Here is a 15,158-nt window from a genome sequence, read left to right on the forward strand (position 1 = left end):
ATCCATGGCCTCCATGATGTTTAAATTCAAGACAGCCCACAGAAAGACTAGGCCCATGCTAGACTCAAATACCCCTGGTGAAAAGGCCACAAGTACAGGCCCAAAAATCGAAAAACACTGCAAAATCAGCACAATCCCATTCAATCCATGGCCTCCATGATGTTTAAATTCAAGACAACCCACAGAAATACTAGGCCCATGCAAGTCTCACTACCCCTGGGCATAAATAAAGGTTGAAAAGTAGGCAAAATGGTTGGAGGCCTAACAACAAAGCCTGCATTCAAAATGGCCACTTGCCTGCCAGCACATGGCCAGTGCCAGTAGCTGCACTCAAAATGGCCACCAGCCACATGGCATGTCCCTCCCCATGAACACCCCCAAAAATCGAAAAACACTGCAAAATCAGCACAATCCCATTCCATCCATGGCCTCCATGATGTTTAAATTCAAGACAGCCCACAGAAAGACTAGGCCCATGCTAGACTCAAATACCCCTGGTGAAAAGGCCACAAGTACAGGCCCAAAAATCGAAAAACACTGCAAAATCAGCACAATCCCATTCCATCCATGGCCTCCATGATGTTTAAATTCAAGACAGCCCACAGAAAGACTAGGCCCATGCTAGACTCAAATACCCCTGGTGAAAAGGCCACAAGTACAGGCCCAAAAATCGAAAAACACTGCAAAATCAGCACAATCCCATTCAATCCATGGCCTCCATGATGTTTAAATTCAAGACAACCCACAGAAATACTAGGCCCATGCAAGACTCACTACCCCTGAGCATAAATAAAGGTTGAAAAGTAGGCAAAATGGTTGGAGGCCTAACAACAAAGCCTGCATTCAAAATGGCCACTTGCCTGCCAGCACATGGCCAGTGCCTGTAGCTGCACTCAAAATGGCCACCAGCCACATGGCATGTCCCTCCCCATGAACACACCCAAAAATCGAAAAACACTGCAAAATCAGCACAATCCCATTCCATCCATGGCCTCCATGATGTTTAAATTCAAGACAGCCCACAGAAAGACTAGGCCCATGCTAGACTCAAATACCCCTGGTGAAAAGGCCACAAGTACAGGCCCAAAAATCGAAAAACACTGCAAAATCAGCACAATCCCATTCCATCCATGGCCTCCATGATGTTTAAATTCAAGACAGCCCACAGAAAGACTAGGCCCATGCACCACTCACTACCCCTGGTCAAGGCCCCAACAACCTTCAGAACATCTTCATGTAGTGCTGGAACCGCAACTCGGGCAAAATAGAACCGGCTAGGAACCTTCCATTTAGGGCAGAGCGCTGTCACTAATTCTAGAAAACCAACCCCTTCTACAAAAGAAAAAGGGAGAAGGTCCAGAGCTAGCATTTTAGCCAGCTTAGTGTTATACAGACGGGTCATTGGGTGGTTGCGTTCATATTGCGCTTCTGTAAACAACATCTTTTTAATGTTGCCCTGGACCAATGATTTACGGGATGATGATGATCTCTTCGACCCAGTTACGCTCGCTGATGAACTTTTCCGCATTGATGTCTCACTCTCTCCCACACTCTTAGTGTGGCTCCCATGGGGTGTGCTGCTGACATGGGAACTGGGTGTAAGTGAAGTGTTTGAATCGTCTTCTTCTACCTCCTCGTCATCAGCAGATGACAAATCAACGTTTTCATTACGTGCAATTCCGGCTTTCTTGACCGCCTCTAGGTGCGGAAACCATTGGACAGCGTGCCTTCTCTCAAGATGACCTCTCTGGCCTCCGGTACCATAGTTAGAACCAAGCTTACCACGACTAAATCGAAGCTTACAAAGGCTACAAATGGCTACGTTTTCCTTTTTTGGGCAAACACTAAAGAAGTCCCAAACTGGAGACTTGAAATGTCTTCGGGGGCCGGAGGAGGCGGCGATACTGGTGGTGGTGGTCCTGCTGCTAATGACAGATGAAGTGGAGGATGTGGATTGCCGAACTTCAGTACGTTTTGCACTTTCACCACCACGAATTGAGGTCGAGGACGAGGTGGGTACCTTCTTGCGAAGAAATATGGAAGCGGTAGGTTTTGGTGTACTACTTAACTCGGAATCTAATGATTCCATTTCCATTGCCTCCTCGCCGACATCATCATCACGCTCAGCAGCTTCTCGTGATAGGGTCAAAATGTCTCTTTGCTGCATGCCCGGTGGGGCTGCAGTGACCTTTGTGATGACTGGCTCGTCGTCATCGTGAGAGGCTTCATCACCAGCAGTATCTGTCACTTCTTGTTGAGCCTCATCACACTCCATAGGTTTGAGTTTTTGGACGACCTTCCTTTTACGCTTAGGTACCGGTGTCAGATCATGGTGTGCCTCACTGTCAGACCGCAGTTGTGGTTCCCAAGCTGGATCTGTATCATCAGAAGGAGGTGGGCTTGAAGAAGATGTAGACACCCCCCTTGATCTTTTCCTTGCTAGGGATGTGGAAGACAATGAATGATCATCAGGAGGAGTGGCTTCCAATGATACCTCGGCTTCATTGTCGATTTCCTGATGTGCCCCTACTTCGGGAGGAACAACTATTGTGGGCACTTGTGAACCTCCATGCACCTTTGCTTGCGCATCTCCTTTTGCTGCCTCTCCTTCCACATGTACTTGGGCGTGTACTTGCACGTGGTGTTGTTGTTGCGGCTGTGGTTGTTCAACACTTGTCAGATGAGTTACAACAACCTGTGTTGATTCAGGGACATTGCTGCTACTTTCTTGCGATGAGCCAACATCACTGGTCGATGGTGATTGGAGAAGTACACTGACTGCCTCTGAAGCACTCAAGGGCTTTGACTTAAGTTGGCGTGGTGGTGGAGGCACTGAACCCAATGGAGCAGGGGTGCTGCTCCCAGCTTGGTCCCCAGCAGATCCTGCTGCTGCAGGCGTACTTTTTTTTTTGCTCCCAAAAAAAGTGGCGGGTGGCACACCAGCCTCCTTGGTAACTTGCTTCTTCTGCTCCTTACTAGCAACTTTCTTGCTAGAGGAGCTACGGAGAACTTTCTTTGGGGGCGGGGCCATCTTCTTCAGAGCAGGTCAGACAGCAGGCCGCAGTTGCACGAATTGTAGAGTTGTCTGAGGCCAGACGTGACGTCGCGTGACGTTATGCTGCACACACACACCGCTGCAGGACTTCTTCCTGGCACTGGTGGTTCTCTTGAGTCTTGTGCACCTAAAAAAAATGGAAGACAGAGGAACATCAGTTCAGTTATAAAGCACCAAAAAATCGAAAAACACTGCAAAATCAGCACAATCCCAATCCATCCATGCCCTCCATAATGTTTAAATTCAAGACAACCCACAGAAAGACTAGGCCCATGCAAGACTCACTACCCCTGGGCATAAATAAAGGTTGAAAAGTAGGCAAAATGGTTGGAGGCCTAACAACAAAGCCTGCATTTAAAATGGCCACTTGCCTGCCAGCACATGGCCAGTGCCTGTAGCTGCACTCAAAATGGCCACCAGCCACATGGCATGTCCCTCCCCATGAACACCCCCAAAAATCGAAAAACACTGCAAAATCAGCACAATCCCAATCCATCCATGCCCTCCATAATGTTTAAATTCAAGACAACCCACAGAAAGACTAGGCCCATGCAAGACTCACTACCCCTGGGCATAAATAAAGGTTGAAAAGTAGGCAAAATGGTTGGAGGCCTAACAACAAAGCCTGCATTTAAAATGGCCACTTGCCTGCCAGCACATGGCCAGTGCCTGTAGCTGCACTCAAAATGGCCACCAGCCACATGGCATGTCCCTCCCCATGAACACCCCCAAAAATCGAAAAACACTGCAAAATCAGCACAATCCCATTCAATCCATGGCCTCCATGATGTTTAAATTCAAGACAACCCACAGAAATACTAGGCCCATGCAAGACTCACTACCCCTGGGCATAAATAAAGGTTGAAAAGTAGGCAAAATGGTTGGAGGCCTAACAACAAAGCCTGCATTCAAAATGGCCACTTGCCTGCCAGCACATGGCCAGTGCCTGTAGCTGCACTCAAAATGGCCACCAGCCACATGGCATGTCCCTCCCCATGAACACCCCCAAAAATCGAAAAACACTGCAAAATCAGCACAATCCCATTCAATCCATGGCCTCCATGATGTTTAAATTCAAGACAACCCACAGAAATACTAGGCCCATGCAAGACTCACTACCCCTGGGCATAAATAAAGGTTGAAAAGTAGGCAAAATGGTTGGAGGCCTAACAACAAAGCCTGCATTCAAAATGGCCACTTGCCTGCCAGCACATGGCCAGTGCCTGTAGCTGCACTCAAAATGGCCACCAGCCACATGGCATGTCCCTCCCCATGAACACCCCCAAAAATCGAAAAACACTGCAAAATCAGCACAATCCCATTCAATCCATGGCCTCCATGATGTTTAAATTCAAGACAACCCACAGAAATACTAGGCCCATGCAAGACTCACTACCCCTGGGCATAAATAAAGGTTGAAAAGTAGGCAAAATGGTTGGAGGCCTAACAACAAAGCCTGCATTCAAAATGGCCACTTGCCTGCCAGCACATGCCCAGTGCCTGTAGCTGCACTCAAAATGGCCACCAGCCACATGGCATGTCCCTCCCCATGAACACCCCCAAAAATCGAAAAACACTGCAAAATCAGCACAATCCCATTCCATCCATGGCCTCCATGATGTTTAAATTCAAGACAGCCCACAGAAAGACTAGGCCCATGCTAGACTCAAATACCCCTGGTGAAAAGGCCACAAGTACAGGCCCAAAAATCGAAAAACACTGCAAAATCAGCACAATCCCATTCCATCCATGGCCTCCATGATGTTTAAATTCAAGACAGCCCACAGAAAGACTAGGCCCATGCACCACTCACTACCCCTGGTCAAGGCCCCAACAACAGGTCAAAAATCGAAAAACACAAAATTTTACAAAAAAAAAAAAATCGAAAAACACAGAAAAATCAGCACAATCCCAATTCATCTATGGCCTCCATGATGTTTAAGTTCAAGACAACCCACAGAAAGAATCAGTCCACCCACCACTGAGTACCCCTGGGCAAAAGGCCCCAAAACAGCCCAAAAATCGAAAATCCCAAAATTTTAGTTGCAGCAACTGTAATGCCCCAAACAAACTTACTTGTAAAATTTCTAATCCAACAGTGATCCAAAGAAAGTCAAAAAGGCCTCAAATCCAAAGATCCAGCAGCATCCACAAAAAGTAATCCTTCCAGGTCCACATCCAAATGAAAAGTGACCAGGAGATGGACAAAGCACTGGGAGGAGCCTGCTGAACAGGAACAGGAAGTTGAAGACTATGGGGCACTTCCTTCCTCCCACCCCCCTGCCCCCCTCCCCAAAATGGACTCCTCGCTAAAAAAGTGCAGGCAAATGTCAAACTAAGGAGTTATTCACATAAAAATCATCATTTCTAGAAGGTTTATGCTGCTTGCTGGTGGATTTCTTGTGCAGAATTGCAAATTTATATTTTCGCGCGCCGCATCTCAAATCTCGCAATTGCGAAGTACCGCGAGACGTGATCTCGCCGTACTCGCGTTGACAAACTATCGCTGGCAAGCCGCGATGACGTAATCGCGCTCGCCAATTCCCGCGGGATCACACAGCAAGATCCAAAATGGCGCAGCACTCGCAAACTATTGAAAAAAACAACTCGGCAAACGATGATAAACGCCGCGCGCCGCAAAAATTGTATCACCAACGCCACGCGCCGCCAAAAAAATCCGCTGCGTGCGAATTTGCGGATTTTGCGGGAAATCCGCAAATCTCGCGGATTGCGGATTTCCCGAAAATCCGCAAAATCCGCGAGCGGAACGGATTTTCCGCCCACGCTTACCTCCGCGGGGCTCTCCCTCGGGCATGGGAGCCCCGCGTCTCCACTGCTTCTCTGGCCAGTCACTCCATGGGCGCGGGCTTCTGGCAAAAGACGGAAGTCCTGCCCCACCACAGGTTTCGTTTTTGCCAGTGCACGCGCACGTCTTGTTTTTATCGTGAGTGACCTATAGCAGCGCCAGTGCATTTTTAAATTGCTTATTTTCTTTCCTTCGGTACTTTATTTCGTTTGCTGCTTTTCTCTTTTGTTCGCTTCTTTAATTTCAGTTTTTCTCTTCACCTTTTGTCTAGCTAAATGCCCTGTCCTCACTTTGTTGTTTTCAATTCAACTTCTCCTTTGCAGTATCTATTTCAATTATGCCCAGGAAAACAAAGTCTTGCTCTGTTTCTGCAATCATGTAAGCTCCCTTCTATTGTAAGAGCAGACCAGCAGCATCTACAGGGTAGTAATCTAATACAAGAACTGACTGGCGTGAACCCAAGAGAAATATAAATAAAATAATAATATTACATTGGAAGATACATGCAGAACCCGCCGTGACGGGGGAGGGGGCGCGGGCTACATACAAAGTGAATGACGTGGCATGGCTATCTTTGAACATACATACACATCATCAGCCAGTAGCCGGTCTCCTCCGGGTACCATTGGGCGAGAGGCTGCTTCAGGAAGATTCTGCTGTCCTCTCAGCATCCTTGGGCGCAAATAAGAGCTTGGACAGAGACATCTTAAATCACAGATCTCGAGCAGCTGAGACAATACAGATTATGGCTCGTCAGCTATCCTTTTCAGGCCTGATTTTTCCCTCGCTATACCGCCTGGAACTAGCAGTTGCCGCTCTGAGTTGTGAGCCACGCGCATGAAGCAATCTGTTCCTCCGCCCCCTTTCCCCCCACCCACATTATGCATCACTCATGTTACCCCCCGCCCATCTGCTTCACGCCCCCACCCCACGCCAGATTAATAGTGGAAGGGATGCAAGTCCTGGTGCTGAACCACGAGCAATCGTTTCATCAGAAGGACGGGGCGATTGGCAATTATTCCTGCCGCCTGATTGAAATTTCGGCCTCAGCAAGGCGCCTGCTGGTGGGAGGGAAAGGCAGAAGCAGGGGGCATGGAGGGGAACCAGGGACAGAGTGTTCGAGGCGCCCACCGGTGAGCAGGTGACTGTGTAAAATCAAGGAGCACAGGATTCTAGCTGGTTCTATTAAGGTTTTCCATGCCTGAAATTTCCTCTGAATGGCGCACTCCAACACTTTGAGCCTTTTGGAAATATTTGCAATTTTAATGGTTTGGTCACTTCGAGTTTTGCATACAAATGGACTACTTTATGTACTGCAAAATTGCGGAGGGAGGGAGTCACAGTTCCTGAGGTGTGTGTGCAATTCATCAGCTCCTGTGTGTTACTCTTTACCTTTTGTCTTTGTACACCTCACAAGAGAACTGGCAGTAAGTCACATGCGAAGCTATCCCTTCTACACCCTCACACACCCTCATACTCACACACCCTCACACCCTCATCCTCACACCTCCTCACCTTCACATCCCCTCACCCTCACTCACACCCCCTCATCCTCGCACCCCCTCACCCTCACACCCCCTCACCCTCACCTTACACCCCCTCACCCTCAAACCCCCTCAACCTCAAACCCCTTCACCCCCTCACACCCTCTCACCCTCACACACCCTCACCCTCACACACCCTCACTCACTCTCACACCCTCACATGCCCTCACCCTCACAGCCTCACCCCCCTCACCCTCACACCCCCCCACCCTTACACCCCCTCACATCCCCTCTCCCTCACACCCCCTCACCCTCACACCCCCTCATCCCCACACCCCGTCACCCTCACATTCCCTCACCCTCATAACCCTCTCACCCTCACACACCCTCTCACCCTCACACACCCTCTCACCCTCACACACCCTCACCCTCACACACCCTCACACACCCTCTCTCACCCTCACACACCCTCACTCACCCTCACACACCCTCACTCACCTTCACACACCCTCACTCACCCTCACACACTCTCACTCACCCTCACTCACCCTCACACACCCTCACTCACCCTCACACATCCTCACCAGCATAGCATAACAAAACATAGCATAGCATAACAAAACACAGCGTAGCATAACAAAAAAGCACAGGATAGCAAAACATAGCATAGCATAACAAAACAAAGCATAAGATAGCAAATTAAAACATAGCATAACAAAACATAGCAAAACAAAGCATAGCATAATAAAACACAACAAAACATATCATAACAAAACATAACATAGCATAACAAAGGATAGCATGACAAAACAAAACATAGCATAGAATAACAAAACAAAGCACGCTCGATTGGTACCCATCCTTAAAAAACCCAATGCAGACCCTAACGAACCAGCTAACTACGAACCCATCTCTCTGCTCCCCACACCTGCTAAAGTGCTCGAAAAGCTAGTCCAACAGCAACTGGCTAAATTCCTTGAAGCCCATGGTACTTTTCACGACTCGCAGCATGGGTTCAGACCCGGATACAGTACCGAGTCAGCACTCATTGAGATGGCAGACTCAGTGCGGTGGAAAATGGATGAGGGATCAAGGGCGGTGTTGGTGCTGCTCGACTTGTCGGCGGCATTTGACACCGTCTCCCACCCCGTCCTGCTCGAGCGTCTCCACGCAAAAGGAATCCAAGGCCGGCGTTGGAATGGATTGCGTCCTTCATCTCAAATCGGACACAGGCCGTGTTCACCCCTCCGTTTACCTCCAACAGCCGTCCGCTCAGGTGGGGAGTCCCTCAGGGCTCCTCCCTGAGTCCCCTTCTGTTTAATGTTTACTTCTCCCCTCTGGCGAGGAGATTATTTCCCAGTCAGGAATCAAGGCCACGTCGTATGCTGACGACATTCAGCTTCTGTTTTCCTATGACATCGTTTCCCTGACCACCTTCGATCCCTTAAAAGACTGCCTCCGCAACATCGCCCGCTGGATGGACAGCAACTTCCTCCGGCTAAATGCCGGAAAAACCGAAGTCCTCTTCTTTCAGCAGCCCTCGCCACTGGATTCCAACCTTTGGTGGCCCCTGGACCTAAGTGCAGCCCCCATACCCAAGGACTCTGTCAAAAACCTTGGAGTCAGATGGGATTCTAGGCTTACATTTCAGTCCCAGTGTCCGCAGCATGCTTCTCCAAAATCAGGATGGTGAAAAAATGTATCAATTTTCTTCCCAGCCATACGAGGAAAACAATTGTTCAAGCTTTAAACACGTCACATCTAGACTACGCCAACGGCCTGTACATAGGTCTGTCTTCTGGCCTACTCCACCGTCTCCAGACAGTCCAAAATGCAGCAGTCTGCCTGGTCTGTGGCTTCTCCCTACGAGAGCATATCTCTCCCTACCGACAAAAACTTCATTGTCTGCCAGTCCAAAAAGAGCAGAATTCAAAGCCCTCACACTCGCCCATAGGGCAGCAAAAGGAAAGGACTCTGCATATCTTGTTTCCTGCCTCCGCCTCTCAGTAATGCTCGCCTTCTCCGTTCTAGCTCTAAACATCTCCTCGCCACACCTAGATTAAAAAAAACACGTTATGGAGGGAAAACCTTCCAATTCTCCGCTTCCTCTCACTGGAACAGACTTCCCATCTCCATTCGGATGATACAGGAAGAACTCCCCTTCCGTAGAGCGCTCAAAACCTTTCTTTTCTGCTAAAAAACTTCTCCCCAGTTTCTGATCCAGCTTAGTATACCCAGAAGCGCCGGGACACCCCGTTGGGGTAGCTGTGCGCTATATAAAATTCACAAATAATAATAAATAATAAAAATAATAATAATAAGCATAGCATAACAAAACAAAAATAGGATAGCAAAACAAAACATAGCAATACATAACAAAACGTAGCATAACATAACAAAACATAGCATAACAAAACACAACAACACATAGCATAACTAAACATAGCAAAACACAACAAAATATAGCATAGCTTAACGCCTTGGCTGCTGCCGCGATTTCAAAAACACATAGCATAACTAAACATAACAAAACACAACAAAATATAGCATAGTTTAACGCCTTGGCTGCTGCTGCGATTTTGCGGCAGTGCGGCCGTTTAAAAAAAAATGGGCGGGCCGCGTCGGCCATTGGCCAATGGCAGCACCAGCGAGGTAGTGCTGCCGTCGGCCAATGGCCGATGGCAGCATGGAAGGGGTTAACCAAACACAACAAAACATACAATAGCATAGCAAACCATAGCATAGAATACCAAACACAACAAAACATAGCATAGCATAACAAAACATAGCATAGCAAAACAAAGCATAGCATAATACAACACAACAAAACATAGCATATCATAACAAAAGAAAGCATAGCAAAACAAAGCATAGCAAAACAAAGCATAGCATAGCATAACACATAATATATGCTCATAGCTACAAACTAGCAGACAATATTATTTCCAACTTTCCTTATTATTAAGCAAGATCTGACAGTTGGCAAATCATCTTTATACACCAATTTAGAGTTTTTGAAAAATTGTATGCAACGCATTGTCATACACAATGCCAATAACTCACACTTTAATGCTGCGAGACCTATTGCATTGTAAATGCTTGTTTGTAATTCGAATGGGATAAACGGCAATATATTTTTCAATGTTCTTATGAGGTACAAACATGCAGAAGTAGTTTGATTTATTTGCTCTGAGAGCGAGCTTGCTATGAAAACAAAATCCCTAGGTTTTTGACCTTAGAGACAGGGGATGCTATAGGGCATCATTCCTGAGGCCACCAGGTGGGATTCCAAAAAGCAGTATTTTCCCCCAAACATTAGGATATCTTTTTTTCCTGAGTTTAATTTCAGGCAGTTGTTACCCATCTAGCTCACAACTTCCCGCATACAAGAACTAAAATGATTTGCAACCTCTGACTGATCTCCCGAGATTGAAACTACAATCAGTGCATCATCTGCATATGATACAGTGGAGAAACCAAACGATCTAATCAGCTTGGCCAGAGGTACCACATATATGTTAAAAAGGGTCCAACTCGGAAGATCCCTGAGGGACCCAACTAGGCAAAATAAAAAGCTTGAATGTAAAATTCCCCATATGCAACAATCAGTCTCCAGGCTCTATCCCACATTCTTGCTCACATCGTGTGACACTGACCTTTCTGGACTTGTCTGAGTAGAATAAGCACAAGGGAAAAGCTGTCCAGAACCAGTCACATAACTTCATTATTGCAATACACAACTTCTAGCTGCACTGTAATATAAAGATGAGGCAGAGACTTCTACACACAGTGCCAGGATTAGCAGGCATCTGTGGTCTTCACAACATTTGCAACAGGGAAACTCTTTCTGTACCTGTGCTCGGACATCTACTACCAAGTCTACTTGTCAGGTTTGGCCAAGAAACCTAGGATTGCCAGGAGCAGCTGCAAAGACTCTGCTTTGAAGGAGAAAGCTCACCAACTGATCAAGAGGGACACTATGGAGATGTCTACTGCTAGACTAAAGAAACTGCAACTAATGGGGAGGGAATCTTGAGGTTCACGGAGTTTGATCCACGTCCCAGCATTATTTCCTCTAGAAACTCTCCTGCTTCCAAATACCTCTGGAAGAGGTCCCCAGTGACTGGTCAATGACTATTGCACACAAATACCCCGGAGTTGTCCCCTGGAAGCAGCTGAGGATGCCTTCCTCATATGTAGTAGTATTGGCAGTATAATTTGTTACTGCTGAGACTGTATGTACTGCATAAATCTGTGTGTTTTGGAGTAAAATATCTCTTCTTTTCCAAAGAACATGCATTGGCTGAACATTAAAATCTTGAAATCTTGACCTTTGATAGGTAATGTGTTGAGGGCTGAGTCTCTAACCCCACACTCAATCAATCAATCAATCAATCAGTGGCACTTATAGAGCGCGCTACATACCCATAGGGTCTCAAGGCGCTGGGGGGGGGGGGGGGGGGGGGTGCCGCTACTGCTCGAACAGCCAGGTCTTCAGCTTCTTCCTGAAGGAGAGGTGGTCTTGGGTCAGGCGCAGGTCGGACGGGAGGCAGTTCCAGGTCTTGGCGGCCAGGTAGGAGAAGGACCTTCCTCCTGTAGTCGCTCTTCGGATGCGGGGGACGGCGGCGAGGGCGTGGTTGGCTGATCGGAGGTGGCGTTTGGGAGCGTAGAAGTTGACTCGGCTGTTGAGGTAGCTCGGGCCTTGGTCGTGTAGGGCTTTGTGTGCGTGGGTGAGGAGGCGGAAGGTGATTCTCTTGTTGATGGGGAGCCAGTGAAGGTCTCTCAAATGTCCGGAGATGTGGCTGGATCGTGGGATGTCGAGGATGAGTCTGGCTGAGGCGTTTTGGATCCGCTGGAGTCTCTTCTGGAGCTTGGCGGTGGTCCCGGCGTAGAGGGCGTTGCCGTAGTCCAGTCGGCTGGTGACGAGGGCCTGGGTGACGGTCTTCCTGGTCTCTGTGGGGATCCACCAGAAGATCTTCCGTAGCATGCGTAGGATGTTGAAGCACGCCGAGGAGACGCTGCTGACTTGCCTGGTCATGGAGAGGGAGGAGTCCAGGATGAAGCCCAGGTTTCGTGCATGGTCTGTCGGTTTGGGTGCGGTGCCCAGGGCGGGAGGCCACCAGGAGTCGTCCCAGGCGGAGGGAGAGGAGCCCAGGATGAGGACCTCCGTCTTGTCCGAGTTCAGTTTCAGGCGGCTGGTTGTCATCCACTCGGCTACCTCTTTCATCCCTTCGTGTAGGTTGGCTCTGGCGGCGGCGGGGTTGTTGGTCAGGGAGAGGATCAGCTGGGTGTCGTCGGCGTAGGAGATGATGCTGAGGTGGTGTTTGCGTACGATGGCCGCGAGGGGGCTCATGTAGACGTTGAAGAGGGTGGGGCTCAGGGATGATCCTTGGGGGACGCCGCAGATGACTTCGGAGGCCTCTGACTTGTACGGTGGTAGGCGGACTCGCTGTGTTCTTCCGTCGAGGAAGGAGATGATCCATTCCAGCGCCTTGTCCTGGATGCCGATGTTGCTGAGGCGCCGTACTAGGGTGCGGTGGCAGACCGTGTCGAATGCCGCGGAGAGGTCTAGGAGGATGAGGGCCGCTGTTTCTCCATTGTCCATCAGGGCTCGGATGTCATCGGTGGCGGCGATGAGGGCGGTCTCGGTGCTGTGTTTGGCTCGGAAGCCGGACTGTGAGGGGTCGAGGGATCCGTTCGTCTCGAGGAAGGCGGCCATCTGCTTGTTGACGGTCTTCTCGATGACTTTGGCTGGAAACGGGAGAAGCGAGATGGGGCGGTAATTCTTGAGGTCGGTGGGGTCCGCTGTTGGTTTCTTGAGTAGAGCGCTGAGTTCGGCGTGTTTCCAGCTCTCGGGGAAGATGGCGGTGTCGAAGGAAGTGTTGATGATGTCTCGCAGGTGGGGTGCGATGACAGCGTCGGCCTTGTTGAAGATGTGGTGAGGGCAGGGGTCGGTTGGTGATCCGGAGTGGATTGAGTTCATCGTGCGGATGGTGTCTTCGGTGCTGATCGGGGTCCAGGCGTGGAGGGTGGTGGTGGGGGGGGGTGGCTGGTCGGTCGTGGTGTGCGTTGGTTGGTTGTTGAAGCTGCTGTGTATGTCTGTGATCTTGTTGTGGAAGTAGGAGGCGAGGGAGTTGCAGAGGTCTTGCGATGGGGTGATGTCGTTGTTTCCTGCGTTGGGGTTGGAAAGCTCTTTCACGATGTTGAAGAGTTCCTTGCTGTTGTGTGCGTTGTTGTCCAACCGGTCCTTGAATGCTGTTCTCTTGGCGGCGCGGATCAGCTGGTGGTGTTTCCGGGTGGCAAGTTTGTAGGAGGTCCTGTTGTCCGGTGTCGGATTCCTTTTCCAGACTTTCTCGAGGGCTCGGCAGTTCTTCTTGGAGCTCTTGAGTTCGTCGGTGAACCATGGGGCCTTCTTGCTGCCGGGTCTGCTAGGCGGGGTCCTCAGCGGGGCGAGTTCGTCCGCGCAGTTGCTGATCCACTTCGTGATGTTATCGGCGGCCTGGCTGGGGTTCGCTGAGCTGGCAGGAGGGTGTTGGCTCAGGGAGGTGGCGAGCTGGTCTGCTGTGATCTTGTTCCAGCTTCTGCGGGCGGTGTGTTGCTGGTGTTGGTGGGTCGTCGTTCTCTTGAAGGTGAAGTGGACGCAGCTGTGGTCCGTCCATTGAAGCTCTGTGGCGTGGCTGAAGTCGATGTCTGTGCTGGATGAGAAGACGGCGTCGAGTGTGTGTCCGGCGAGGTGGGTGGGGGTGGACACCAGTTGCTTGAGTCCCAGGTTGGCGAGGTTGTCTGAATAGATCTTGGCCTACTCTTCTTCAATATCTTGAAGGGTCAAATTCTAAAGGGGTGCACTTGCTGTTCTGATTTGGATCCAATGGTATGCTTAGGCTAAATGCCACCCGTTGTAGTTGTCTCAGACACTATCATAGCCCAGGAATCTCTGTTTTCCCAGGGAATTCTGAAAAAGTTTGCACAGTTCACATCTTGACTTCACTTAAGGACCGCTGCTTTCCAATTTTGCTTTATGAAGAGACAGCATCTACAGGTAGGAAGCAGAGATAAGTGAAACTTAAAGAGCTTGGAGTCAGTGATCAGAAATGGTTTATCTCATATGGGTTCCCACCGGGACAGTTAATACCGCGAGTGACGTTGCTGAGTATACGAACTCCAAAAAGAAGATCTGACGCAAATCAATTATTATTTAAATGGATCAAAAAATATTTCACCTCTTTAGGTCAGAGGCTTTACGGCCAACATCGTTGGTTTAAATTCCGACCGGCGGATAACAATACAGCCAGTCAGAATTGAAACCGGCAGGTCATTCTGGATGGCTTACGATGGGCTCAAAGAGCCTGGTGGCCAGTCGGAACCGGCCCGTAATCAGTATGGACAGCGTTTTATGCAGTCTGGATTACGATGCACAGTTTCTGGCAGGCTTGCCATGCCGGGCTTTCCACAATGAAAAGTCTGTCAGAAAGCGTGTTTTGGGGCCCCTAGCAGGGTACTGTTTCCCTTTGGGCTAATGTTAATCCCTGCATCTTGTGGCAGGCACATTGAGGTGCCTGCCATGGGGTGCAGGGATTAACACAATATCTCCTTTCTCTATGGAAGCATTTGTTTCGGCCGGTTTACAGCCGCAACACAAGCTCCCATAGAGAAATTGAAGTATGCAATCTCACCATGTGTGCTCTCATCATAAATTAGGCAGTTGGGACTGCCATCTGGAGGTCAGTTGGTCCCATTTCCATTACGGTGCCGGTCAGAGGAAACTCCGACTGACATTGTAATAGGCCCCTTAGTATCTATTTCTTTTATCGAC

This window comes from Lissotriton vulgaris, chromosome 1_1 (assembly GCF_964263255.1).
Source record: "Lissotriton vulgaris chromosome 1_1, aLisVul1.2, whole genome shotgun sequence".
NCBI lineage: Eukaryota > Metazoa > Chordata > Amphibia > Caudata > Salamandridae > Lissotriton > Lissotriton vulgaris.